Source organism: Ceratotherium simum, chromosome 2 (assembly GCF_057802395.1).
Source record: "Ceratotherium simum simum isolate JZ-2026a chromosome 2, ASM5780239v1, whole genome shotgun sequence".
In the NCBI taxonomy this organism is placed as follows: Eukaryota; Metazoa; Chordata; class Mammalia; order Perissodactyla; family Rhinocerotidae; genus Ceratotherium; species Ceratotherium simum.
Window position 1 is genome coordinate 69,614,120 of NC_141901.1, and position 25,197 is coordinate 69,639,316.

At 40.2% G+C, this 25,197-nt stretch overlaps 1 protein-coding gene and 1 non-coding gene across 2 annotated transcripts in view; one reads left to right on the forward strand and one right to left on the reverse strand.

The window, feature by feature from the left end:
- ALG14 (ALG14 UDP-N-acetylglucosaminyltransferase subunit) overlaps positions 1-25,197 on the forward strand; it is an 83,925-nt gene that overhangs the window by 46,590 nt on the left and 12,138 nt on the right. The window lies entirely within an intron of this gene.
- LOC147918044 (U6 spliceosomal RNA) lies at positions 8,498-8,599 on the reverse strand. Its single transcript, XR_015549336.1, has one exon. It is a non-coding gene; the product is annotated as a U6 spliceosomal RNA (small nuclear RNA).

A 25,197-nucleotide genomic window follows, 5' to 3' on the forward strand; every position in this document is an offset into this window, starting at 1 on the left:
AAAATGCCATACTGGGAATCAGGAGGTTTTGGGTTTACTCTCGGCTCTGTCAATAATTAGGTGTGTGACTTGAAGCTAATCAGTTAGCCTCTCTTGAGCTTAGCTTCTCCTCCCTATCACATGGGAACAATAAGAAGCCACAGTGGAAGGACTACAGATGTCAGATCCGCTTGCTTTTAAACAGGCCACTCCCTCTGCCAGGAAGGTGATTTCCTACCATTCGAAACCACTAACTCCCGCTCACGTCCTGCCTGAATGACTTACGCTCCTTGGAGCTCCTTCACCTCATAGTATCTGAGATATAGTGGACTCCCAAAACATATTTTTTAAATTATGATGCTGCCTTAGCCCTTAGAGTCTTTCTGGGGTTCCCCATGGTTTATGTAAGGAGCACCCATGCACACACATTCGAAAGCTTGGTTACTCTTCTACCACCCTGCCCTGAACATTGTCAGTGGCCACCTTCTCTCTTCTGTCTCTTTTCGTACTTTGTTCTTTTTCTTCCTCTCCCTCACTCACATCTCTGCCCCCCATTGGGATCCATGTTGAAGCCCCTGTTTTCATCTTCTCCTTGACATCCTCTCCCACCTTACTTTCTTTAGGAAGGCCCTGGGGTTTGGCTTGTTAAGCACCACTCCTTTGCAGCTGCCTTGATCAGCTTCTGCTGCAGGAATTCTTTTTCCCCTAGGTCTATTGGGAAATAGAGCTTAATTTTAATTTTCAACAATTCTCCTAATTTTTTCTGTCCCTGAGCCCAGCACACTCACCTTTCTTGTAAGGGCTTTCTTGCTGTTGACTATAGGAAGCAGATAGGTGTTGACACAAATTATAAGCATATAGGAGTTAGATGTGTGAGAGTTTATGGATTACTGATGGACTTTATTCAAATGTAAATTGGATAAGGTCTTTCTCAGTGACTTTTCCTTGTCTACTTCAATGAGACCTTCTTTTTAGTTTAGAACTAGCACTCGTCAGGCTTCCTGCCCTTCTCTTTTTTGTCAGCTAATTCTGAAGCAAACTGATGATCCTCGGGCCACATGTGGATACAAACATGCTTTGTCTGATTCACGTAGTTGGTGAGAATTTGGACCACATAGTTGTTCAAGGCATTTCACATTGCACAAAAGCCCATGTTTCTGGCTCTTTTTGAAAAATCAGAAGGGACTGCAGGGCGGATATCAGCCAGAGCTGGGTAGACTGCCCCGTCCAGGATACACGCTCTCTGTGGTCTCGTACCTCTGGATGTGTCACTTATGTAGGTTCCCTGAGTGGACCATGTTTGTGTCCAAACCTTCACGCCTTTTCCTGAGGACCTTGATGGGTGGTAGCAGTGCGTAGGGGTGGCTTGTAGGCCTCACACATGTCATGGAGGACTAAATGCAGGCCATAGAAGTGAGGGCAGTGGGCCTATTGTGCACAGTAGCAAGACAAACCTGCTATCCCTGAGGCCTTCCTCTTTAAAGTCCTGGAGCTGCCACTGCTGTTGGGGCAGAGTAGTTACTATTTATTAGATTATTTATATCTTGGTGGATTTCTAGATACAAAGATCAATGTGTATCCTCATGTTCCTCTTCCTCTTTTTATTAGAACAGTCATACTAAGTCATTCTTGGTGGGGAATCCACTTGTACACTTAGAATCATAAACTTATATAGATAATACCATAGCAGTTACTTAACTCCACATCCTCTTTTTAAAGTTAAGATAATAGAGCCAAGAGGGGGAATGCTTCATCCAGAGTCTTAGAACTAATAGCAGAGCATGGATGAAAAACCCAGTTCTTCTCACTCCCAGCTCCAGGCTCAGCTCTAGACCACAATACGAATGAAACATAGATTTCTCTCCTCTCTAAGGGTAACAAAGTGTATACTCTCTACATGGAACAGAGGAAATGGGCTTGGGTATCGTGCATACTGGAGTTCAGAATCTAGGTTTGCCATTCTAATATTTGGGCAGGCTTAAGTGAGCCATTTAATCTCCATAAACTTCTTTTTCCTTATCTTTAGAACAGGGACCATAATACCTATTTCATGGTCTTATGTGAACATTATTAGTATATGCATAAGAGGCCTTCATGGTAGGTTCCTAGCTCCTCCCCCATCCCTTTGTCACTGGGTTAAATATTCTTTTCCAAAAATTGAGAAGCTAACAAGGAGTTAATAAATACTTTTAAACTTAGGCCAAGGAATGTCTGCACAGTGCCCAACTTGGATGAGGTGGTATGTCTAACTGTTTTCATGTTGATTTTCATGCCATAGTGAGCCCCTTCAGGCATAAAAAGAATCAAGAATTATTTGCTTCTCTGTTCTTTCTTTTTTGGCCCTCTTGTTGTGTTTTCATCACAGACTCCAGCCCTTCCAAAAGCAGTCTATCAGGAATTACCAGTGAATCTCAGCTCTCTCCTGCTGGACCGTTATTCAAGGACATCCTTCTGAATCTGCCCGTCTCAAGGAGGAGCTCATCGGCGTGGGGCTGATTCTCAGTTACACCATTCATTCCTCATTTCCTACAAAGCTTCTTCTGAGCTTTGTCTTGCACTATCACTCCAGCTAGAAAGATCTCCTCTTGAACTTATGGGTTAGCATTTAATTGTTCTCTGGTCATCTCACTTCCATCAATTTTCTCCTTCCCCAAATTAGATTGTGAGCACTTCGCGGGCTAAAAACTAATTCTTCTGGCTTTATTATTATCCCTGACAGAGCTTAGCGATGTGTTGGATGCTTAGAGAGGTCTTTGATTAATAACTGGATTGTAAGAAACTGGAACACACCTTGACAAAAATTAGCAGCTCCTGATCCCAGCTCCCTGCAGAGCACTGCACTGCCTTCTTCTCTGTCAGTTAAATATCTCCTTCTCAGCTACCACCCTCTTTTCCCTCCTAGGCTTCACTGAGAGGTGAGTGGAATTCAGGGTACCCTTGAACTGCCTCCTGGTACCATGACTCTCTCCCTCCCCGCTAGCCTGGTGTACCCTGTTCTCTTAGTTATCAAAGAGCGTGGGAACTTAGACCTCCCCTCTTCTAAGAGTGCCATGGCGAGTTTAACACTGTGCAAAGCTCTCTTCAGATGAAAAAGGATTAGGAAACATAAGCAAGCCTTAGGAACTCAGGGCTTCCTCTGCTGCCATTCCGCCAAAATGCCCACTTGATTCTCAGGGAAAATGTTATTCTTTGAATTATTTTTTAAGAGGACCTCCAACTATCAATGTAGAGTTGCTTTCTGATGCCATTTCCTAGGATCATAAAACCTAAATATCAGAACAAGATTTTACTGATTATAATCTGAATCTCTATCCTTTGAAATTATTTTTTCTGAATTTTATTTTATGTATATTTATTATTTTATATATATTTGTTATTTACAAATAAAAATCATTTGTAAATAAATTTACAAATAATTATAAATAAATAAATTATTCACAAATTTGTTATTATTTTGCATTGACTAACTGCTATGAGCTGAGACCTGAGCTGGGCACCATGGAAGATGGAAATGACTATGAGACGTGGATGGCATTTATGCTCAGAAAAGTATATCAACTAGGAGACAGGCATGGCCCCAAGGCCAAGGCTGGGAAGGAGGGATCATGTGGACTGGGAACTGATCGACACAGAAGCACCAGTATAACTATTTGGAGGTGTTTTAAATCCCAGGTCCTTTTTAGGAGGTGAGAGCAAGTTAATGAGCCATTATCCCATTATTCCCAGCTGCACAAACTACGTAGTGAAGAATATGGCATGAGGGTTCAAGATGTCTGACAGTATAGTTCCAGAAGGCAGGAGCAGCAAATGCACTTCAAAGAGCCCAGAACAAATAGCCCTTTAGGTCAGTTTTTAAATCAATAACAGATCAGGCGCTACAAGAAGAAGCCTGTTTCCCAGCCAAACAGCGAACAAAGCTAAAAGCCCAGGCTCCCGCAGTCTCTGGGGAGTAATTAGAACTTGTTCGGTAATCAGCCAATTTAGATTTCGGAGAATGATTCTAAACACAAAGTGATAAAAGTTGGGTAAAGTAAACCAAACCATTGCTTCGTAATTGAATTGCATAATTAAATTAGAGAATCATAAAGTTAGAAATGCTGGAGGGTTTTTTGTTTTGTTTTTTTAAGGAACAGTCGCTTAAAGGCAATACTATTAAAATAAAAATAACTCGTGGCTAAAAATGTATGCTGAAGCATTTTATCTCACTGGGGACCCGAAAACAGTATAATACCCAAGTTGAAGTCTAGTCCCCATTAGAGCAATAAATTAGTTTTGGAACTCTGAAGTATTTGTTTGATTTCTTTTGTCTACATAGCCAGTGCAGATTTGGGGGATTGTTTGTTTTAGTTGTTGGCAAAACACTGTACATCAGGTTCTGGTTGCTGTATTTTTATTATAAAGCACAGGAAACTTACTTCCATCAAAAGAAATGGAGGATTAGGATAAATTGTGAATAAACAGTAGTGTTTGGTCAAGTGAAAATACTACCTGTTATTTATCCTGCACTGAAAAAATGAGACAATTCTACATTTATTCATATATAGCAACTCTAATATTTGTGATGAGAGGAAAAGATTCTTCTGGATTGTTTTTTGTACGTTGTGTTTTGTTGTTTAATGAACGGCGCAAACGCAAGAAAGGGTTGAACAACGTCTTCCCAGGTTATACTTTTTCCCGTGATATCACTTTTGATCTTTAAGGTTGTTCCAGCTTTAAGGGTCTTTGATTCACTGATTCTAAAGTGGTGTACTAGGAAATTCCAAAGCAGGGCTACTGGCCCTGTTGGCCCTGGAGCATGGATGTTCACAAGGGGGCACCCAGTATATGATGATGAAGTATGTGACTAGCTTGCAGAGTACTGCCTAATTAGAGGTACCTCAGAAGTTTCCCTAACTCTGCTAACACAGCCTTGGTGACCACCAAATCTGGCATTTGTATTTCTTAGTAACAAATATGGAGAACTAATTATTACTTAATGAACGGCAAAATCCTGCTGGGCTCTACTACAATAACATGGTAGCTTGCTCTAATAAGACAAAACAACTGTAAAATAGTTCATAAAAGTTTAGGTCCAACTCCACTTCTGACCAAGTTGGATACTGTTATTTCCCTAAACTAGAGATTTTGGGTTGCCATGACATTTACCAGAAGATCTAAATAATGTTTACATGAATTCGTATTATGAAACAATAATTAAATTTGGTTATATGTTTTCATTTTTTATCACTTTTACTTGTTAAAAGTGAAGACTAAAACACTTAATCAAATTTAGTGTTTGAATTTCAATAACAAGGAATAATATAGAATCTTAATCCTATTTTATATGGAAGTAATTGGGGTCTTCACGTTTCTAGGCTAATTTAGATACCCCCACCATTCCTTGTTATTTTCTGAGTTGGCTTTCTGATCATAGTGTGACCAGATGCGCACACAGTATTCTAAATATATGATCAGAACAATTCCTCTGACTTCATCCAGTTCTTTGTTTAATACAATGAAAAATATTACGTGTTTTTATTTCTGCTAGGCGCTGTTGGAATTGGAATTTTCTCTTCTAAATTTGTAGGACTTTTCACTAAATATGGAATGATGCTCTGATATTTTTTCCCTTCGAGTTAACAAGGACTTTCTTCTCTTTGTGGAACTTAGGAATGGCAAAAAGAACTAACTCATCCTTGTGGTATTTTCTAAATCCATAATACACAAATAAGTACTTACATGGCTAATAGAAATATCAGTATACAGTAGCTTGTTGTTTCTCTCACTTTTTTTTAATAGATTTTTTTTTTTTGAGCAGTTTTGGGTTTATAGCAAAATTCAGCAGAAGGGACAGAGATTTCCTAAATACCTTCTGCCACCACACATGCATAGCTTCCCCCATTATCAACATCCCCCACCAGAGTGGTACATTTCTTACGATTGATGAACCTACATGGATACATCATTATCACCCAAAGTCCATAGTTTACATTATTGTTTACTCCTCATGTTGTACATTCTGTAGGTTTTGACAAATGTATAATGACATGTATCCACCATTATAGTATCACACAGAATAGTTTCACTGCCTTAAACATCCTCTATGCTCTGCTTATTCATCCCTCCCTCCCCTCAACCCCTGGCAACCACTGTTCTTTTCACTATCTCCATAGTTTTGCCTTTTCCAGAATGTCATATAATTGCAATCATACAGTATGTAGCCTTTTCAGATTGGCTTCTTTCACTTAGTAATATGCATTTAAGGTTCCTTCATGTCTTTTCATGGTTTAATAGCTTATTTCTTTCTAGTGCTGAATAATATTCCATTGTCTGGATGTACCACAGTTTAGTTATACATTCACCTGCTGAAGGACATCTTGATTGCTTCCAAATTTTGGCAGTTATAAATAAAGTTGCTGTAAACATCTGTATGCAGATTTTTGTGTGGATATGAGTTTTTGATTCCTTGGGTAAATACCAAGAACTGCAATTGCTGGATCGTTTGGTAAGAGTATGTTTAGTTTTGTTGGAAACCACCAAACTGCATTCCAAAGTGGCTGTACCATTTTGCATTGCCACCGGCAGTGAATGAGAGTTCTTATTGCTCTACGTCTTCGTCAGCATTGGGTGGTGTCGGTGTTCTAGATTTTGGCCATTCTTATGGGTGTGTGCGGATATCTCATTGTTGTTTTAATTTGCATTTCCCTAATGACATATGATGTGGGACATCTTTTCATATGTTTATTTTCCATCTGTATGTATATATTCTTTAATGAAGTGTCTGTTAAGATCTTTGGCCCATTTCTTAATTGGTGTGTTCTTTTTCTTATTGTTGAGTTTTAAAAGATCTTTGTATATTTCGGATAACAGTCCTTTATCAAATAGGTCTTTTGCAAATATTTTCTCGCCTTGTCTTTTCATTCTCTTGACAGTGTCTATTGAAGAGCAGAGTTGTTTTTATTTTAATGAAGTCCAGTTTGTCAGTTATTTCTTTCATGGATCATGCCTTTGGTGTTGTATCTAAAAAGTTGTCACCAAACCCAGGGTAATCTAGATTTTTTCCTGTGTTATCTTCTAGGAATTTCATAGTTTTGCAATTTACATTTAGGTTTGTGATCCATTTTGGGTTAGTTTTTGTGAAAGGTGTAAGGTTTGTGTCTAGATTCATTTTTTGCCTGTGGATGTTCGCTTGTTCTAGGAACATTTATAGAAAAGGTTATCTTTGCTCTATTGTGTTGCCTTTGCTCTTTTGTCAAATATCAGTTGACTGTATTTATGTGACTGTATTTCTGGCTCTCTATTCTGTTCTTTTGATCCATTTATCTATTCTTTCACCAGTACCACAGTGTCTTGATTACTAAAGCTTTATAGTAAGTCTTGAAGTCAGATAGTGTCAGTCCTCCAACTTTGTTGTTCTTTTTCAATATTACATTGGCTATTCTGTGTTTTTTACCTCTCTATATAAGCTTTGAAATCAGTTTGTCAGTATCCACAAAATAGCTTGCTGGGATTTTTACTGGGATTGCAGTTGACTCTGTGGATCAAATTGGGAAGAACTGACATCTTGACAATATTGAGTCTTCCTATCCATGAACATGAAAGCTCTCCTCATTTATTTAGTTCCTCTTTGATTTTGTTCATAAGAATTTCCTAGTTTTCCTCATGTGGATCTTGTACATATTTTGTTAGATTTATACCTAAGCAGTCCATTGTTTGGGGTGCTAATGTAAATGGTAATGTGTTTTTAATTTCAAATTCCAATTGTTCAATAGGAAAGTAACTGACTTGTTTGTATTAACCTTGTATCCTATAACTTTGTTATAATCACTTATTCTAGGAATTTTTTGGTCAATTCTTTTCAGATTTTCTATGTAGACAATCATGCCATCTGCAAACAAAGACAGTTTTATTTTTTCCTTCCCAATCAGTACACCTTTATTTCCTTTTCTTATCTTATTACTTTAGCTAGGACTTCTAGTACAATGTTAAAAAATAGTGCCTTGTTCCTGATCTTAGTGGGGAAGCTTCTAGTTTCTCACAAGGAAGTATGATGTTAGCTGTAGGGTTTTTTGTAGATATTCTTTATAAAATTGAAGAAGTTCTCCCCTATTCCTAGTTTGCTAAGAGGTTTTTATTATAAATGGATGTTGAATTTTGTCAAGTGCTTTTTCTCCATCCATTGATATGATCACATGATTTTTCTTCTTTAGCCTGTTGATGTGATAGATTACATGAATTGATGTTCGAATGTGGAACTAGCCTCTCATACATGGGATAAATCTCACTTGATTGTAGTGTGTAATTATTTTTAAACATTGTTGGATTAAATTTGCTAATATCTTGTTGAGGATTTTTAAATCTATGTTCATTAGAGATATAGGTCTGTAGTTTTCTTTTCTTTTAGTCTTTGTCTGGTTTTGGTATTAGCACCAAAACTAATTACCAGGCCAGGTAATTGTGGCCTTATAGAATGACTTAGGAAGTATTCCCTCTACTTCTATCCTCTGAAAAAGATTGTAGAGAATTGGTATAATTTCTTAAAAATATGGAATGCTTCATGAATTTGCATGTCATTCTCACACAGTAGCCATATTAATCTTTTCTGTGTCATTCCACTTTTAGTATGTGTACTGTCAAAGACAAAAGAAGAGACATTTTCACCGTTGAAAATGTCCTGAATTTACCCCAATAACCAATTTCTACAATCTCTTTTGGCTTTTTTAGGGTACAACTTAACTGTCTATCGATGATAAAGATGGCTGGATTTCAACTTTATACTTTAGTGAATGGAATACATTGAATGTTATACTACAATATAGACCATATACTGCTTAGGAGCAGAGAGTGGAGGTGATTGAGGACAAGTCTAGGCTGAGTTTTATGTTTCTTACTTGGGTAGATGAGTGAAATGAAGGTTTAGCTTTAGATACATGCTGAACTTCAGCTGCCTTTGGAAGTGGGGTTGTCCAGTAGGCTACTGGATGTACTGTCAAAGTTCAGAGAACAATCTGGACTTTAAACATTGATTTGGCAACAGTTAAAGGAGATGATGATTTGAGAAAATATAAATGTTAGGGAGAGCCTTCCTATGTAAAGTCTGTTCCAGAAGATAGAGTTAAAAGCTTTGGGAGTGTGGATCTAGAAGGAAGAAATGTAAAACCAGGATGGCAGTGAGGGTACAAGAGAGAATTTGTTATTAGAGGCACTAACTATAAAATTATTATATTTTTTCCTCTTTTTGAATGCTGAAGTCTCATTCAAGGATCAGATTTATAACTTCAAACAATTACTGCTCTTTCTGATTATCTAGCTTAACAATTTCAGTTGCTCATTAAAGTCCAGAGACTGTAATTCTTTTTAGATTTTTATTTGGGAATCATTTTAAACTTACAGAAAAGTTGCAAAAATAGTAGAGAATTCCTGAATAACATTCATCCAGTTTCCGTTAGTGTTAACATCTTATATAACCATAGTACACAAAACCAAGATATTAACACTGGTACCATACTATTAACTGAATTACAGCCTTTATTTGTATTTTACCAGTTTTTCCACCATTGTCCTTTTTCTGTTCCACATCCAATTCAGGATCCCACATTGCAGTTAGTTACCAGCTCTCCTTAGTCTCCTCTGATCTGTGATGTTTCTTCAGTCTTTCCTTGTCTTGCATAGCCTTTACACTTTAGAATAGTACTGATCAGTTATTTTGCGTATAGAGACTACAATTATATGATCACATAATGGGATTCATTCATTCTTATTATATTTCTAAATGAAAATTTGAGTTTTCTAAAGAAGACTGTATTTCATGTTTGTAAAACTCCTGGTGTTTGCATTTTAGCAAGTTGCGATTATTTTGACCTCTTACTTTCTTGAGGATCTGTAGTTACTTAGAAATTCCTCCCTCCTTCAGCACAAGGAAGTGATGTATCCTCTGTTCTATTTACTACAGCAGTCTCTCTGTCTCTGGTAATAATATGTGAACTATATACAGGAATAACTTACTTATTGCTGTATATAGTTCCTAAATAAATAAATTTTTATTTTATAAGTCATCTTTAAAAGCCTTATACAGGTTCCTCAAAAAGAAACATAGAATTACCATATGATCCACCAATTTCTCTCCTAGGTATATCCCAAATAATTGAAGCAGGGACTCAAACAGATATTTGTGCAACAGTCTTCATAGCACAAAAGCCAAAAGGTAAAAACAACCCACATGTCCATTAACAGATGAATGGATAGCGAAATGTTGTGTATACATATGATGGAATATTATTCAGCCATAAAAAAGAATGAAATAGTGATACACTGCTAAATGAAATAAGCCAGACAAAAAAGGACAAATAATTGTATAATTCCAGTTATATGAGGTATCTAGAATAGGCAAATTCATAGAGACAGAAAGTAGACTAGAGATTACCAGGGGCTGGGAAGAGGGGGTAATGGGAAGTTATCATTTAATAGGTACAGAGTTTTTATTTGTATGATGAAAAAGTTCTGGAGATGGTTAGTGGTGATGGTTGCACAACATTGTAAATGTACTTAATGCCACTGAATTGTACACTTAAAAATAGTTAAAAGGGTAAATTTTGTTATGTATGTTTTACCACAATTTTTAAAAAGCCTTATACAACCATAGCTCTCCTGCCCCTGCCCCCATTTATTGGATCTTTTTAATTCAATATGTAGTTTTTTTCATATTTCACAGATTAAATTTTTTCTGAGAAGCCTTAAATAGCGTTATCATAGTAAAGCTGACATTATAAAAATTGTATGTCATCTATCATTAGAAGTTTGAAAAAGTTGCCTCTCAAATTTATTTGAATGTGAATAAGATAAATTCTGATACTGGTATTTGATTAGTTATGAAGGTCAATAACATTAGAAACATAAGCTTATGATCACTGGAGGTTCATTTCATCCTGTTGGCTTGGGTTTTGTGATGGACATTTACATAAAGTTTAGCCTCTGAACGATCTACCTGCATATACCACCCACATTCATCAAACCTCCTGACATTATGCCTCAGATTCTCCAGAAGTAAGAAGGAGTGCAGATACCTGCTTAGCTGTAGGGAATCTAGGGGCTAGGGACATGCAGATGAATGAGCTCATGACTCAATTTGCTAGCTTGTTCAGTGTCATGATTGGCAGCCCCATCAGAATAACATGGAATAGGGAGGAAGCAATTCTCAAAAGAAGGGAATTCTGGGCAAAACAAAGATAGACGTCTACCATACCAGGTCATTTCATTAACTCGTTCAATGAATCTTTGTTGAGTGTCTGTTGTGTCCTAAGCACTGTTCTAAAGGCTTAGGATACTTTAACAAAACAGACAAATATCCCTGCTTTCATGTAGTTTGAGCCGGTCTGTTTAGCTGCAAAAGCATGTTAGAACTTGGACAGCCAGCAGATGTGACATAAAGTGCTTAGACTTCTAAGGCTAACCTGTCCCTTATTTGTTGGTCAGTTCATTAAAGTCATTGCATTCATGGAGGATAGCAAGCTAGCATTCATGGAGGATAGCAAGCTAGTATTCATGCCAGAGTGGTGTCCTTTTGCAGAGTTCTGCTATAGCTTCCAAAGGTTTAAACCAGTGGATGGTGTCACTGTGGCTCAAGAGTCCTTAGCAACTAGGAATGAGGACATGAACTGGTACTGTTTCGGCCTACGGGACAGCATGTTGGCAAGAGCCAGTCAGGTTATTGCAGGATTTTAATCTCAGCCAAAATGGGGTGAAAAATCAGGAGCCTAGATGGAATTATGCATGGTGGGGCTCCAGCTGAGGTTCACTAGACACACAGGAATGCAGGGGCTTTCCACACACACACCAGATCCAAGCTTAAGGCAGGAATGCTAATTCCAGTTTACAGGCCAAGCTCCTGAAAAGGGTTATATACCTGCCAATCTTGGTTAGTTTGACTTGGCACATGGGCAGGGACCAGTCTGTTAAGAGAAAAATGTCTTCAGACAAGAAATGACTATAGGATGGTGGTAAACAGATGCTGTCAGCAAATAAAAATAATTGTTAGTGTTTATTAGCCAGACCCACATTTTCGTGTAATCCTCAAAACAAAACAAACTAGGGGAAAAAAAACTCTTTGAGATCAGACCTCTAGTTGCAAGTATTAAAAATTCAGATTTAGCTTGCTTAAACAAAAAAGGAAAATTTTTCAATACTGGCAATGCAGTGATGATTAAGACAGCTCTCCCCCCGCACTGCTGCCTCCCTCATCCTGGTCTCACTATGTGGAGCCATAACATTTTCCCGTTTGGGGGATATTAGGAAATATAGTTATATATTTCAGCTGTAGAAACCACATTCAGTTCTAGGCACCACACTTTTAAAGGGCGACTGACAAATTGGAGCATGTTCAGAGGAGAATGACCCAGATGGTGAGGGAATATGAAACCAAGTTATATGAGAAACAGTCAGAGAAAGGAGGGAGATTTAGCCTAAAGAAGAGAAGATTAACCAGAAAGTATTACAGACACCACAGTTTTCAGATTCTGAAAGAGACACTACGTAGGCTAGGGATTCATCATGCTCTGCCCCCTGGAGCCTCCTAGAACAAGGGCCATTGTGGGGGAGATACAGGAAGAACATCGAAAAGAACTTGATAAAAAATCAAAGCCACCCCAAAAGAAATAGACATCATTGGAGGCAGATCCCAAGCCCCACATCTCTGGAGTTATTCTAACAGAGGACGTTAGTCAGCACCTGCTCACATCCTTCCTCCATGAGCTTCCCAGGTCCCCCAGGGCCAGTAGCATCTCTTTCCCTTCTTCTCCCTTGTATGTACTTTGAACTCTCTGAGGTGTTCCCAGGGTATCCCTTGTATTTTAGTTCCATTTATATATCTGTCTGTATGTATATATCTACTATCTCACTAGTAATTCTCAACGCTTTCAACCTAATGTATTCTTTTTATAACAAATATTTTATAATATGCCCTTTCCTCTCCTGAAATGAAATTCATAGTTAATATAACCTACCTATGCAGCACATAATTCCAAATTGCAATTAATGCCTTACTTGTAATAAAAAGGAGAAGTAAAAAGAAAGTAATTTGTAATCAAATTATGTGTCTTACATTATCTCCAGGCATGACCACACCAGAAGACTCAGTCAAATAGATAGACTTGGAGTGTGGAATCTCTATGATTAAGATGGCTACAATGCAGGCTGATGTGCAGGCATTGTATTGGTAACTCAAACACTGTGAGTGGGTTTGCTCCCGTGTTATAATTTTCTTTTTCTTTTTTTTCCAATTTATAACTTTTTTATTTTAGAATATGTATAACAAAATTTACCATTTTAACCATTTTTAAGTGTACAGTTCTGTGGCATTAAATACATTCACATTGTTGTGCAGCTGTCACCACCCTCCATCTCCAGAACTTTTTCATCTCCCCCAACTCGTGATATAATTTTCCTAAATGGTGAACAGCTCTTGGTAAAGGTCCAAACAAAACAAAGTACAGTCTTCCCTCAATTTCCATGGTAGTTCTGTTTGGAAAAATTCAGTGTATATATAAAACATGCAAAAAAATATTTTGTCTTTCTATGTAAAACAGAATTAGGTTCTAAGATCAGATGATTATAAACAGATTACCACCCATGTGAATGTCCAGTGGAACATAAAATAGTTGTCTAGAACATAAAATTGTTGTATTAAACAGTCCCAGATATTGCAGAATGTCTGTATCTGTGGCACCTGTCCACTAAGTGCAAAAAGCACCCCTCAGTCACTATAACAACTAGAAATGGTCCTCTTAGTTCCCCAATATGTTGCCACCATTCAGAACCAGACTATATAGTACATGAACTCTGGGAAGGCAAGACCCAGTTTTGTCCCCTTTTAACTTCCTTAGTACCTGGTATGAAAGGCACTCAGTGTTTGTTGAAGTAGAGAGTGCAGTACAGAGTATGCCCAGATATCCCTCAAGTATTTGTAACTCAGCTTTTCTAAAACTGAACGAAGGTATCAGCTTCCTCTTCCCTACCCACACTCTTCCCCAATCTGTCTTACCTCCTTCATTCTCAGTCTTTATAATAGTCTAAAAAGCTGGCAACTATGGGTTTATGTGCCTCACTGCGCACATCCAGTAGGTCACCAGACCATATTGCTTCTGCCTTTCCTAGCTCTGGCGTCCTCTCCTTTCCCCTGCTCCAGCCTCCCTTTCTATCTTCATCCGGGCTATTGAATAGCCTTGTTTCCTGGCCTCCATGCTCCCTCCTTCAAATACACGGTGAACTCTGACCCTTCCACAGACATGCCCAGCCCTCTCTGCTTTGGTAGTATAGCTCCCTGTGCCTAGAGTAATTGTTAGCTTTTTCACCTGGAAAAACTCCTCCTCATGCATCAAGACCCAGCTTAAATGTCTCCTTCTCAGGTCTGAGACTGAGACAGCATTACTCAGTCTGTGTCTCTGTTCACGTCCTTGTGGCATTTCCTGCATTAAACTTTATTTGTTCACATGCCTGTGGTCTCTGCCAGACTGTCAGTTCCTTGAGTTGAATTGAATAGCTCAGGCTTTGGAATCAGTCGCTAGAGTTTGCATCCCATATGATTTAGCAGTCCTGTGGTCTTGGGCAAAGTCCTTAATCTCTTGAAGCCTCCGTTTTCTTATCTGTAAAATGGAGCTAATATAATGCTTATACAGTGTTTAAAACCAAGCTTGAAGTATTAATCATTATCGTTTGCTGCATATCTGTCCTGCACCTCGTAGTCAGCGTAATAGAGAAGGTGCTTACTAGCTGTTTTGAATGAAGGAAGGACTGCTGATATTGTCAAATTGTGCTATTTTATTATTTAGTCACAAAAACGCATGTTATATTTGCCAGTTATAGCCAATTTTGTCATGAATAAATTTATCCATGGAAAATATTCCTAAAAGAAAAACGTGAATCTGTTTTCCCCTCTAACTTTTTTAGATGCATTAATAAGCATTCTTTCTGAAATGGTAATGTAAAAACCCTTTGGCTTGTAAAATCCACACCCACTGTGGAAAATATGTGCCTAGAAACTCCTGTGTTTTGGATTTTGACTTGTTTCTTCTGAAATGTGAAGTGCGGGGAATGTCACCTTTCTCTTGTTAATCTGGAATGGTGACGAGCAGCGCACACCACTGGTTTTGTTGAGCTCAACTCAGGAACTGTCCTGCATGCATCTCACCTTCAGTTAAAATTATATATTCTTATTCAGCTTATGGCTCAATTGTTTCTCTGCTTTAAGAAGTCTTTCTTTTCTATGTCTTAAGTGCTGTTTGCAATATAAAACTAAATCCTAAATTTTAAAAACTTCCATAGCCAATACTCAGCTAAATGTTTAAAGCCTGACATTTAATCTCCGTGAACTGGAGCGCTCTGATTTCACTGTTTGCAGCTAGTAAATGTCACCCTGAACATTGTTGCTTTCACTCACACTCAAGCACTTTCATCTGCAGTGGGTGCAGTGTGTCAGAGATTTCTTTGTGTGCAGCTCTAGTGAGAGGGAAAAACACTAAGCCCGGCCTTTAAACAGAGGGAAAAAACTGCTTGGAAGGCCAAGATGGCCCTGTTTTTATATGGTGTTTGTGAACACACAATCCTGAATTCCACCAGATACTCTGAAAAAGCAACTCTAGTATTAGCTCAGTCAGAGCAGGGTCCCCGCTGAGCTCACACTGGTTGCCAGCCAGTCTTTTGTGCCTGGAGGGGGATGGAGGGGAGAAGGGGTAGTAGATGCTGTCATTACTTTAATTTCACTTTTGCCTGCTGGAGGAATCTTGTCATCTTCTGGCTCCTGAAACTATTTCCAACCTGGCTGTTTTATTTCTTAGTTCCTGAAGGCTACTGGCACACAGGTCAGCTCTCACTTCTCATCATGACGTGAAATGGAAAATCAGTTTGTGACTATTTTCATAGCAAGTAATTTACTCCTGTTCTTTTATCTGTCTCCCCTTTATATTCTTTTTTTTTTAAATATTTATTTATTTATTTAGTGTGTGTGTGTGCACGAGGAAGATCAGCCCTGAGCCAACATCCATGCCAGTCCTCCTCTCCTTTTGCTGAGGGAAGACAGGCCCTGAGCCAACATCCGTGCCCATCCTCCTCCACCCTACATGGGACGCCGTCACAGCATGGCCCAACAAGCGGCGCGTCGGTGCGCGCCCGGGATCCGAACCCCAGGCCGCCAGCAGCGGAGCGTGCGCACCCAACCACTACGCCAGGGGCCCGGCCTCCCTTTTATATTCTTTATTTTTATTTCCCATCTCTGCAGCCTTTTGTTCTTCTGGGAGTTTTATGTTTATTCTTCCTTCCCTTGCCTCCTCTCCATCTCCCAAACCCCCTAAATCCATATTGGGCCTTCATCCTCCTCTTGGTCCCCAGCCCTTTGCCCTGCCCCTTTTGTCTGCATCCTGCTTCGTGCTTGGCTGCCTGCCTTTTTCCTCCCCAGTCTGTGACACGCACTGCCGGTGCCACCTCCGCTGCTTCTCACATCTTCCACGTCCCTCTTCGTGTACCCAGAGGGCTCAGTCAGGATTGGCCCACGATATAGCCGACAGCAAACAGACATGCTGAACTTGTTCCTAATCGCTGCCTTGGACGAATAGATTATCAGCTAAGGTCTTAGGCGCACATGTGAGGTAGTTAATGCCTACACCAACCAGTGTTTCCCCTTTCCTGGCAGCCATACTGAAGTGTGAATTAAAGCCTGGAAATAGAACATTCTACAAGAAGCACTGAAGTGGAATTTTAGAAAACCATAAGCTTTTCTGTCAGACGTGGATTCAAGTCTCTACTCTGCTGAGCAGAGATTAACTCTGTGGCCATGGACAAATTCATTCATTTAACAGATATTTATCAAGTGCCTATTATGTGCCTTGTATTTGGCTTTGAGGGAGCTAGTTAATAGCCCTCTGTCTTCTCCTCTTATGTTCGCAACCAATTGAGAAATAAGACATGGAAATCAAAATATTAGCTTTATCAACTGATAAAAGCCAGATTGGAGGATGTGGCTTATCCAGGCAGCCACCTTCGGTTACTAATACTTGTCCCCTAAATTAGGCTGCAGCCTGCCTCTCCTTCTCCACTCAGCACACAAGCCAAGGTACAGAGGACAGATGCATGTTGAAGACACACAAGCTGAAAAAAGGAGAGTGGAAAAGCCCGTGGGGCCTGGCTGAGCTGAGCATCCTCAGTCTGTTCTCCTAAACTCACTGATCAGGCAGCCACTGCTCCTCTCTGGGGAAGCGTTGAGTGAGAAGACTGAGAAGAAACTTCACTGTTCTCTCCTGGGACCTGGAGATTCCCTTCCCTCCAGGGAAACAGGAGGGTTGAGTATTCCATTATACTTAATCACTGATTACTATAGTAAGCAAAATAAATATTGCTAGTCTGTTTCCTCACCTGTAATATGAATAATCGTACCCCTCCCTTGTTGTGGCTGTGGAGACTAAAATGAAATGAGATACTTTTTACAAAGAATATAAGCACCTGTTAACTGTCATTCTTTGATCAGGACCAGCCTGAAGTAGAATTGGTCATTCAGGGGCCTGACCTGTCATTGTTGCCCTCTCGTTCTGAACCCCAATTTGGTCATTTTTCCCCTCCTTACTCCTGTTTTTTTTTTTTAAGTGGGAATACTGATCCTAAAGCGTTTGGTTTCCAGTAAGCACATTGTCTAAATCTTTTCTGATCCTGGCTTATGTGTTACAAAACTCATTAATTTGGGCAAAGAAAGCATTTGGAACAATTAGGTCTACTTTAGAACTGCAAACTGGTTTAAAACTGGTTGTACCTGAAGGGTCACCAAGGTATAATACATGGCTACAAACAGGTATGATTACGTGAGAAATATATGTCTTAATTGCTCACATTTATTGTTGTTATATTAACTTGAACGATACTCATGAGTTTCCCTATTACCATAGAAAATAATTCAGGGCAAGTCTGAAACCACAGTGATGAAGAAAAACAGTATACATAGTGAGTATTAGGAAGGAACTTTTAATTCAGGGTACGTGGACTTTATTTTGAGGGCAGCAGGAAGCCATTGACGAGAACTGATAACATGATGAGATTTGTATTTTAGGAAAAAGTCCTGTAGCAGCACTGTGGAGAGTGAACAGAGGCTGGGAACGCAAGTGGGAGCTCTGGGTGAACCAGGTCAGAGGGGAGATGGCCCACACCAGGTAGTGCAGATCAAGAGCAGGCCCAGATTCAAGAGGCTTTAGAAGTAGAATTGGCAGGGTTTCAGTGAGAAGGGGGAAAGAGAGAAATGGATCAGAGAACAGGGCTGTTTCCTAAAGCTTAAGATTTCAGATGGCAGTGCTACCAGAGGCCCTTTCCCAGCAGAATTAGAGAGTTAACATGGGGAATCCAGCCTGGGAAAGACAGCTGGAGCCAAAGGAGAGACAGACTTGGCCAATAAGAGGGGCTGGACCAGTCCCCCAGGAGGGAGCTGGAGAGGGAACCCCCTGGAATATTAAAGATTAAAGGGTGTGGTGTAACACAGAGATTTGCCTTCCACTGACCGAAAAGAGAAAGAGAAAGAGAGAGGAGGAAAAAGGAGGGCAGAAAAGAAGTAAGTCAGTGTGTTGGGGACACTTGGGGGTCGCATGCTTTCCAGAATGCCTGGATGTCGTAGACTCTCCTGCCTTGTGCATGATTATGTCTGACCATTCACATAAAGCACATGAAGCCTTATTTCAGTTTTTCCAAAACACAGATCTAATGGAAGTAGTTAATTGGATACTTAGCTAGATGTTTTTTATATTGTGGACTATATCTTTCTTTTCTTTGGGTTTTTTAAATTGCATTCTTCTTTTACCTTAAATTGCCTGGGATGGAGGGAATTCAGTCCCTGAGACAGGCTCTCTCCTTGTAGTCTGTTTTTATAGGATGTTACAAGAACTTTTAGATTTTAAAACAAGGATCTAAGAACAGTGAATAAGAAAAGAGCAGTAAATACCCTTGCAAAGTGGAAGAAGGAAGAAAGGCGAATGATTTTATGGCTTTAGAACAGTCCATGATGTTCTTCTCTCACCTTTCTATATCTATATATTCTCTAAAGGTTTTTATGGATTGGACATAGCACTTGGTGCCCCTCATAGCAGAGCATTACTCAGCAGATCGTGGTGAACATACACTTTAAGTTTTATAAGTGATTTCATAAAACTATGACAAAATATTTTCTCCGTCTGTTTAAAGACTAAAGATTTTCCCTCCGTTTCATAGTGTTTAAAGACTCAGTATTGGAGCGGGGAGTTTTTAACTAATGACATGTTATAAAAGGATTTTGTTCATACTTGTAGAGGCAATGTACAAAGCATTGTTTTTCCTGAGGTATTTTGTAACGATAAACTGGCCGGCACTACCAGAGACCCAACAGTGAATCAGCAATTTCTGCTGGGTCTCCCGAAGATGTTTGTTGTGCGCTCGTTTTGTGCAAAGTGCGTAATAGGGGTTGAACGCAGTACATTTCTAGATTGATGGCTTCCTGATGGCTTGCTCATCTTCCCAGGACTCAGTGCCAAGAAAAATGTCAGGCATCATTATAACACCTTACACGTGTTAACTCATTTAATCCTTACCACAACTCTATGAGTTAGTTACCTCACATTTTTTATCCCCATTTTGCAGATAAAAAAACAAGGGCACAAGGAGAAAATAGACTTGCCCAAAGTCTGATGGCTGCTCAGTGGCAGAGACAGGATTCAAACCCAGATAGCCTGACACTGCAGCATCCTTACGCTAATCAGCATACTGTGCTACACTTCTGCTCGGGACATAACTATTGAATTTATGTATACATTTCCTAATAAAGTTACACAGATGAGACAACCCAGAGTGATGGGCTAGTGGTAGTTATTAGAATTACAACATGGATTTTAACATATTGATTATAATCAACATCAAATTTAAAGTTAGCGCCTGTCACATATGTGAGTGCCTTGCTCCACCCCTCTGGAACTCCCCTTGCCAACATTTCCCCCAACCAAAAGGAGCTGCTTTTGTTTGCGGACCCAGCTCTCTGTTTCAAAGACTCAAACCGGTGGGCCGGCAGGGGAGGCTGAATGGAGTTAGACAGCCAGTGGGGGTAGGAGTCGTGAACAACAATGAGCGAGTGACATTAAAGGCTGCACGGCACTTACTCTCCCTGGAAACGCTCTGTCAGACTCAGGAAGTGTGATTTAATCCTGGTTAAAATAATTCCATTTTATACCCTAGAGTGGACTGTTCCTCTAACAGAATTTTATTTTCAATCTTGCCCTGGGAGGCCGTACCAGTAAATAATTTGGTTTACATTATTTGCCCCATTAACTGAACTACACAAAATAGGGGTTTATTTTTCTGTCATCCCACCTCCTTTTCCCTCATTAAAAGAGGACCTGAGAACCTGCTGCCCCAACAGAAAATGCCTGGACTGTGGCCCAGCAGGGTTTGGGGGAGGAGGGAAGACTAATTCAGTCAAAGAGCCACTAAGATCATGAAGGAACATCAGCCATACAGATGACACAAGGATTCTGCTCCCCCTTCAGCTCTAAGGCCCGTCTTTTGATATTTGCTGTGAGGCAGCCCTAGGCACAGAGACTAGAAAAATCACAGCAGCAAATATGCACAAGGGACTTGCCGAGTTCTAAAAAGTGCTTTGCAGACTTGACCTCACTTAATCCTCACTAAAACCCTATGCAGAAAGCACTACTTGATCCCCGTTTTACAGATGAGGAAACTGAGGCACAGAGAGGTGAAATAATTAGCCACAAAGTCACACAGGTAGGAAGTGGTGGAGCCAGGATTCACAGTCCGGCCGTCTGGTTGGGAGTCCATGCCCTCACCACTGCCCTTTCCTGGGACAGTCAATGCCTCAAATACCCTACCTTATTTACAGTTAGATGGAAACCATTGTTTCAAGAAATGGGGGGCTCCATATTTGAATTAGAAAACCTGGAGGTTTGGTATTCTGTCCATAGTGACTGAGAATCTCTTCTTTAACAAAATTTGGCTTTTGGTCAAGCAAGATGTTTCCCGGATTACCTGCTGGATTAGAACCTGTTGTCCCTGCCGCTGAGATGACTCTGGGAGAGGAGTCACTCTGGTGCTACTGACAGACCGAGCCTCTCCATTGAGGCCCCGCTTGTCCAGCACCCCACTCGCCAAAGATCAGTTATAATGCCAAGCAGCGTGTGGCAGACCATTCCCCATGTCTGCAGAGATGCTCTATTAGCACAGGTGGGATGGGGCACCTTGGCCCTAATGACTTTGAGTGGCAGAGGATATGCTGCCTTGTCACCTGCCACTTCCCTGCTAATGTCCCTTTCTGTCTTCCCAACCCTCAGGTGTCTTCTTTGTATCCTGCCCTCATTCTCAGAATGCTATCAACTAACCCTTTTGAAAGCATTAACAAATAATTAAGGAGCTAACTTCTAGTCCTTAAGATAGGACTCCTCACAGGGAGACAGGCTTTCTAAGAGATGACTCTCTAAGTCTAGTCAACAGAGAGGGGTGTCCTGGCTGAGCTCCTCAATTTCTGGCAGTTTTCTCTGCTGTTAGGAACTTCACTCACTGAAAACCTCCTGCAGATGAGTTGAGCAGGGCTGCTTGTCCCCAAAGTGGTTTTGAGCAGGACGAGAGAGAATGGCCTCTGATGGATCACCAGTACCCACATCGCCTCCTCCCATTGCTTTCTCCCTTACACACAGACCCCATGCAGGAATGAATGTAGACTGAGTGCCACATCTAAGACTGCCAACCTCTTTGCTGTAGGCTAGAGCAGAGGTTTACAAACTCTAGTTTGCTCCAAACAAGCTGGGAGCTTGTTTAAAATGCATATTCCTGGGCCCTGGACCCAGAGATTCTGATTTGGAGAGAATCGACACTTTTGACAAGTACCCCTGGGTGAATGTGATGTGGAGGCCTGAGAAACACTAGCATCGAGTCACTTCTCTACTTGCTGGGTTAAAGGGCTCCTCTCTGAATGGAACTGGGACAGACTCATGGCTTCTCTCAGTTCCTACCAGTGCTCCTGTCTTCTGAGCCTGTAATAGGAGGGAGTCATTAGTGCAGCGAAACACACTTAACAAAACTCAGCTAAGCTTAAAGTCAACAAAAACCTCGAAAAAACACCCTGATTTTGACAAGCAGTGTCATTCTGCTTATGCAAGTTCCTAGTGGAGTCAGGTGCATCATTGCTAGGATTTTGATAAGTGTGTGGTGGACAATTAAAGGAAGACAGCTTTTGAATGCCTCAATGCACAGAGGGAAGCACAAATTCTTTGAAGAACCTTGACAGCTTCTCCAAGGTGTGGAATCCAAGCTTGGCTCAAGAGTAGCATGTTCTTCAAACACAACAAGATACAGGTACTTAATGCATCTCAGTTTGTTGAATTCTGCCTTCTTGCCTCGGTTTCATTGTCTGTCTTTGACTATATATGTCTGTCTCTCTTTTACACACACACATGCATACACACAACCAGAATCTCATAAACAAGTATTTTTATGTATCTTTTTGACTCAGAAATAAGGAATCAGATAATCCTCTATAAAAATTCGTAAGTCTTCCTTTATACTGCAAAAATAATCTGTGCGTCAATTATCTAAGGAAACGCTGACTAGTTTTCAGTTCAGCGAGATAGAAATTTTGTGCATAGGTAGATGTGAAAAAAATTAGGGAAGGATCACAAAGAAAATATCACTTACCTACCTAAGAGAGGCCGAGACAGGAGCCAGGAGTTATATAATTGCTTTGAATTCAAGCCAGTTCTTCCTGTTTAGAAAGGATACGTCCTTTTCTTTTGAAAATGTTAACCATTTCCCCCATCTTATTTGCTGAAAAGCTTTTCTAATCCATCTTAGTCCAATGACATGTTACAGTCTGTGACTGATTTCTCTGTTAAAGCTATAAAATATCAATAACAATTACCAGAATTTCACCTTTATTTAAACTCTCTGTGTCATATCTGCCCTGGAGCCTGCCTTGCCTGCAGCCCACTTCCAACTAACGCTGGATCTGGTTGGCAGGTGCAGGACAGTGCCAGACCAGGATGGAGGACAGGAGAGTCCCAAGCTTGTCTTCTAAAAGCCGGGTTTGAGTCTCAGCTAAACTGCTAACTAGCTGTGTGACTTGACATAGATCGCTCAATTTCTCTGTGCCTTAGTCTCCTTGTCTGAAAAATGAGGATAGCAGCATCCCCCTTGGAGGGCTAGGGTAAGGTTTAAATGAGGTAATTATGCAAAATACCACACTTAGGCTCTGTGCCCAGCAAGTAGTAGGTACCCTATAAGTGTCAAGGTCTTTCTCTTCCTCCTCAAGCTAGAGGGAGAGGATTGAAGTAAATGACCCCCTGAGGCGTCATCTAGCTCTAGCATTCTGTGCTTCCGGGAGAGCCACTTGGTCGAGAGTGTGCGAAAAACAAAAGGGAAAAATACTGAATTACTGGGATTCAAAGACCTCCGTGAAAACATTTCAGAGAGTTGAAAATACAATGAAAACAAAAAAAGACCAAGAAGGCAGGAAATCGTCACCTTGACCATTTGGTCCAGAGAACAGGAAAACTAAAAGATTCAATTTCCTCAGCTGAAAGTAGAAGCAGCCAGAAAGGTTAGGAAAACAGTATTTGGTTAGCCTGACAATGATCATTAATGATGATGCAAAGCAGGCATGGCTTAACCATTCAGACAAAAAAAAATTTTTATGTTTTCATTTTATCTATATATTTTTTATGATGGAACATCAGGGCAGGGAAATGAAATGCCGACCCAGTGTGGGCACTGACAACCTCTGAGTTCTTTTGCCTACTCTGCACTTAATGTCAGAGGAGCAGCCCTCAACATGTATGGAGTGCCCAGACTCTATGGAGCCTTAGGTCTGTAGGATCTTGCTAACATGCATTGAAACTACAGTTGGACGTCCCTGAGTTGTAGAGGGGACATTAGAGCCTGATGTCTGTCTGTCTTTGCCACCTATTCAGCAACCAGCCCTGTAGCTCAGCCCAAGCCCCACAAATCAGGATGGTCACAAGAAGGTTGAGAAGTCTAGTTTCCCATACAAGGGCGAAATAGCCAACTCTTGTTTTGAAACGAACAAGATCTGGCTTATTCATCATATCTTCAGGCTTGTTTACCATGTTAGGGTCATGGACTTTCAAGGTCATTTGGCCACAGGCTGAGAATTACACTACAGAGTCTCCACAGATCCAGAGCAGGGAAGCTCAAGAATCCTTCAGTCATCCACCATCTATGGAAATCCAGAAAATACTGCTCCTGATAATCAGGCTCCTTCTATCATTTTTTTACATAAGTGTCACTTGGAGTGGATCAGGCAGTGCGAAATATGACTGGAAGATAAAGAAACCAAAATGGATGGTTGGGTTACCCTATAAGGTAGTTTCTGAAGGGTAGGATAAATCATGCCAGGTCAGTGCCATGCCTGTGATAGAGTGAGGGACAAGCCTTGTGCCACACAGTACTCTTAAAGTTTGAAAAATGCTACAAGCATTCTACTTTACTTTTGGATGGATTATAATAACAACTGCCATTTATGGAATTTTTACCATAGGCCAAGCACTATTTAAATACTTTACATGTATTATCTTATTTAATCTCCACAGCAACACTATTAAGTAGATACTGTTTTCCCTGTGTTTATTTCTGGTTGGATTACCACTCCCCACTCCTAACATTCTCTCCCTTACCTCTACAAACTCCCAAGGAGGAGCATACATTAGAACTGATTATCCACCTCCCCAAAGGACCATCAGGACTAGTCTCAGGACCAGTCTCATTTTGCCCTATCTTTGTTTACATTATTCGCCACAGGAAGTTCAAACCCCTGAGAAAGAGTTTCACCTGGACCCAACAGTTCTGTTAAATTATAATCTGTCTCAAGATCCCACCCTTCCCCAACCCCCTAACCCCTTACATTGGCCCTCAGCAACTTATAGTCAGTCCACAAAAATCTACATCATCTTTTTTCCTACTTCTTGTTCTAATTGGTGTCTGATTTGCCCAGAATGCCATGCCACTTCTTCGGATATTTGCTCACAGGTCACCTCCTCCCAGATCTTCTTTGACCTCTGTATCTCCCTATTCCCTTATCCTGCTTTATATTATATATTCATGTGTGTATCTCTTATTTTCTGTCTACCCACTGGAATATAAACATTGTGAGGGCAGGGACTTTTGTTCACTAATATGTTCCTAATACCTAGAACAGTACCTGGCATATTATCTTTGCTCAATAAATATTTC